Raw genomic sequence first — 5,092 nt, 5'->3', positions numbered from 1 at the left:
CTACAAAAATGTTAGTGAGATTTTTTGCTCCCTGACAGCAAAATAGAGTACACGTCCAGTCCATGTAATAATAATCCCTTCTGCTATAGGCACAAAACCTGAAACTTTTGAGAAGGGGCCTAGTTGATTTCATTGACCCTGAAAGGACGAAAGGCAAAGTTGACCTAGTGGAATTTGAACTTAGAAAAAACGGACGAAGTATTTTGTCTGGCGTGCTAATAGTTCTGTCCACTCACATCCATACAATAGTACTAAGGCACAGATGTGGCTGACTGATTGAGAAGTTTGTTTCTCATCCACATGGTTTCAGATTCCATCCCACTGCATGGCATCCTGGGCAAGTGTCTTCTACTATAATATCCTCACACTAAATAGAGCCTTGTGAATGAATTTGGTTGATTGAAACTAAAAAAAGTCCGTCGTGTATGTATGTTTGTGTCTCCTTGTCTTGACATCGCATGATAGTTGTAAATAAGTGTTGCTGTCATACAAGCAGTGTCATTCATTTCCAATATTCTGCGAAAATCTGTCTAGCTATGAAGAAGTGTCACCTTGCTTAAAAACATGTGAGAGTTGGCGACGGCAAGTGTATCCGGCCGTAGAAAATCTACCCATGCATGCTTGGAATAGTAGACGTTAAAACGATAGTTCTTTCTATGCCCATGATGTTGGACAAGTTTAAAAAGATTAATCCCTTAATCATTTTATTTAACACAGCGATTTATCCATCCTCTTTTCCGAGCGTTCCCTCAAACTTTTTGGCGTGGGTGTGTGAAATTTTTGCAGTGTTTAACCAACGAGTGACCATCGCTCAAATTTCTTCACTTAAAAAAAGAATACAGTTTCATCTTAAAATCTTAGAGTAAGCATATTGTACTTGTTTCCTAATCATAAAACTAATGTGTTTGTGTACAAACGCACAGCTTATAGAGGGCACTGCTCCTCATCCTCTTTAGCAAAACACTGTGATGAGGACAATGTGAAATTGACAAAATGTTAATGAGAGACTCAAGGGAGATAACTATCATTAATAGTTTGGCTATTTTATTTCTTTATTGCCCACCGAGGGCTAAACCTAGAGAGGACAAACAAGGACAGACAAAGAGATTAAGTCGATTACATCTACCCCAATATGGTGGTCTTGGTAAAACAGTTGAGTCAGTTTGTAAATTCTCCCCCACCCCACCCATTACAATAGTGAATTAGCAGAGTCGTAAGCACGTTGGACAAAATACTTTGTGGTATTTATTTTAGCTCTGACTGCATTTTGATTTCGAATCACGCCGAGGTCAATCTTCTGAGGTTCATGAAATAAAAATATCAGTCTTGGACAGTGAGTGGAATGGCAGAATCGTGAAAGTGTCGATCAAGATGCCTTGCAGTGTTTATTCCTGTTCTTCTGCATTTAAATCCTTCCACATCCTACATGGATGGTAGATTTCAACACTTGCCTAATTTAACACCACTACCTGGCACCGAGAGTACCTTCAATAGAAGAATCCACTTTGGGTGGAGGTAAAGAATACGCACACCACTCATTTTCCGCGTAACCCTAACCCTGAACACCGGGTGTGCGTATTTACCTTTGCCCCACTTTAGTCTAAGCATTTGGAGAAAGTTCTTGGTTCGAGGATACGCCCTCATCTTTCCCTTTCGCCAGTCTTCGAGTCACTGGGGAGGGTCTTGAGCGCTGCTCTCCTTCCTGATTTAATCTTTTATCTTGCACTTGTTTCGTTTCAGTTATTGGACTGCGTCTATGTTGGGGCACGGCCTTGAAGGTTTTATTGAACCCAGTCCTTATGCTTTTTAAAGTCTGGTACTTAATCTATTGCTTAGTTTTGTCAAACCGCTAAGTTACAGGGACGTAAACAAGCCAAAGCCGATTGTCAAACGGTGGAGAACAAACACAAAGACACACACACACGGACATATTAGTGTGGCATCGAGAAATGGTCAGTTACAACAATAGTGATAAAAAGAGGACTGGTAATCGGGGCAGGAATAGCTGAGTGACGACATATATGTTTATATTTTATGGTTTTCATTAATATCCAGAACTGAATAAGGAAAAAAACTATTTTGGTATATTTATAATTGTGTGAGCGCATTTTACATGAGTATCTGATAGATATGTATATATTCGTGTGTGTGTATGTACAGAATTGTTAGTTCCGGTTACAGTGGAGGATAGACGGAAACAGAGAGTATGGGACAATCTGCCTTCAGGTGCCACTTACAACTCTCTCCTTGATCAATCTGATCAATTTTCAAGGTGTCACCTACTTCTTCCATTCAGCTCGTGCAAAATTCTCAGGGGACTGGATTGATGCCCTGCCTGTGGCCAACATTGGAGGTCCACTCAAACTAGATGAACTCCGCATCCCTATCGCACTCAGAGTAGGAGCTGATGTTTATAGGGAACTGAGACTCCAATGTAGTAGGCCCCCTCGACCCCACAAGTCTTCGCGATCTGTCTTGTCTAAATACTGGTCGCTTCGCTCGTCACACCGAGCTAAACTTAATCATTAAGCGGATCCTGGCTCGGATTAATATCCCCTCAGTTCTGGAACCGTCGGATTTATCCAGAAGTGATGGAAAGAGACCAGATGGTCTTACCCTCTGTCCTTAGCTTAGAGGTAGCTCCTCATTTGAGACGCCACAGTCTGCGACTCCTTTCCTCCCTCCCACATCCTGGATGCTGCAGTTAATGGGAGGGTCACTGCTTCTGTAGCCAAATGGAAGAAAACCTTGAAATATCGGGACCTGACAGTGAACTATCTCTTCCAACGCGTGGTGTTTGAGAACTTCGGAGGGACTGGGCCACTAACCGCGAAGTTCTTGTCAACGTTGGCATCTCGAATCACCGAGGTGTCAGGTGATGCGCTTTGCTTTCTCAACGCCTTAGCCACGCCATTGCCCGTGGTAATACTGCGAGTGAGCTGGCTTGCTTCAGTGGGTTCCGTTAAACCTTGTGGTATGCGACCAGTTGCTGTGATTAAAAAAAAAATAATAATAATTCTCCACAATACGGTTTTAACAGAAAGATTTAGAAGAATTAGACGGAAGTTCTCCGGTACTTTTCTTTCATGTAAATAAATGTTTATATTAATTTTAAAATTTGTCAGCAAATTCTTATAAAATGACAATGTTCTACAAAAAGCTATATATTTTCCAAAATTAAAATAAAGGGTTTGTTTTTTCACTATAGAAAAAAAACATAATATAAAACTAATCAATTGCTCAGTGAATACAAAAAGATAAATCGAAGGACAAAAGGAATCGACAATTGTGTGTGTGTGTGTACACGTCTATCTATCTATCTATCTTTCGATAGATAGATAGATAGATAGGGAATATGAGAAAGCGAAATTAGTTCAGGGGAGATAACTTGGATAACTTAAAACTAGATTCTGAGGAAGATCTAGGATGATTTCCTTTCACTTAAGCGGCATTGGAAAAGAATTATGAGGTTTAACCAGCCCACATCTGACTAAACCAGGTATGAACAACCTTTTACGACAATCGTAGTATGATGTGTTATAAAAAATATTATCAGATTCAGTAAGATGTTTCATTTTTTCAGTTTTCGTGTTTATTAATTTTTTTTCCGTTTTCATGTTTATTAATTTTTTCAGTTTTGTATAATTTGTTATAAAAATATTAACAGATTCAGAACCATGTTTCATCTTTTCACTTTCTATGTTTATTAATTTTTTTCATTTTTGTTTTGTTTTATTGAGGGTTAAACATTTTTTTTTTATTAGTTGAAGGAGATAACCAAAAGTACCGATATTTCTCGTAAAACGCGGCGGGGTAGGGGAAATAACCCATTTTTTTTATTAGTGGTGAGATAACCAAAAAGTACCGAATCAACAAAACATTAGCCAAAACTATGTAAATTAAACGTAAGACAGGCACCTATCCTTTTCATCTTCGCAAAAAAAAAAAAAAAACCCCTCAAAAGCTGATTAAAGGGAGGATCCGCTGTGGTTCTTTAACATGCTAGAAATAGCAGCCAAATCTTCCTCAAATCCCTCGCTATTGTCTTAGAGAGAAAAAAGAACACATTAGATAATGTAATCCCTGTTTATATGTGTGTGTGTGTTTAAGATGGATTGTCATAAATGGAATGGCTTTGATAATAGGCCTGCTTGATTAGGGCTGATTTGGGATTATACAACAATATGAAAAACTGATGAAACTAGTGTGCATATTTGTAAGAAAGTCTAGAGAGAGCTGAAGATCTCCAGAGAATTAGTCCCTCTGCATGCAAGTGTTTCTGCCCTTCTTACAATATAAGGGGGTTGGACTGTATTTAGGTCATGGTTCTTGGATACCCCTCAGCTGCTTCATTGTGTGGCATTGTTTATTTTTTAACTTGCACCTTCTTGGGTGGTCAGATGCTCCAAATCCAAGATACCTTGGTGATTGTAACTGCTTCAGTCTGAGACAATAGTTGTACGTAGAGTAAGTTATGACTTCCAAAATTCGTTTTTATTCCTCTTTGACCAAATCCAGTTAGAATACATCAATACATATTGGTTTCAAATTTTGGCTGAAGGCCAGCAATTCCAAGGAGAGTGCTGGTCAGTTACATTGACCCTGTGCTCAACTGGTACTTGCTTTACCGACCCCGAAAGGATGAACGGTAAAGTTGATACCAACGGAATTTGAACTCGGACGAAATAACATTTTGCTCAGCATGGTAATGATTCTGCCAGCTTGCCATCCGAATATACTTATACATATTAATAATGTTCGTTAGACATGGAATTCATTTCAGCTCAACACGATGACTGGTGCTTGTGGTATTATTTTCATTAACTTCAAATAGTATACCAAATTCTCTCTCATTTTCTACAATAATCTTTCCCCAGAATTGGTCATATACTACCGTGGAGTATGAGATGTTTTGGCACAGACTATTTGACATTTTAATAAATTGTAATGTTTCTTTCTCATTCTATCTGTATGTGTAAATTTCTGCATGTATGTGTTTGCCTCCAACGCCATAAAATGCTGATACTAAAAGTGCAAAATTATCAACGTCCAAACAGCCCATGTTCCGTTAATCTCGTTTCGGCTGCAGTGT

This window comes from Octopus bimaculoides, chromosome 9 (genome assembly GCF_001194135.2).
Source record: "Octopus bimaculoides isolate UCB-OBI-ISO-001 chromosome 9, ASM119413v2, whole genome shotgun sequence".
NCBI lineage: Eukaryota > Metazoa > Mollusca > Cephalopoda > Octopoda > Octopodidae > Octopus > Octopus bimaculoides.
The sequence above is the reverse complement of the archived record's forward strand: the minus strand, read 5'-3'. Positions refer to the sequence as shown.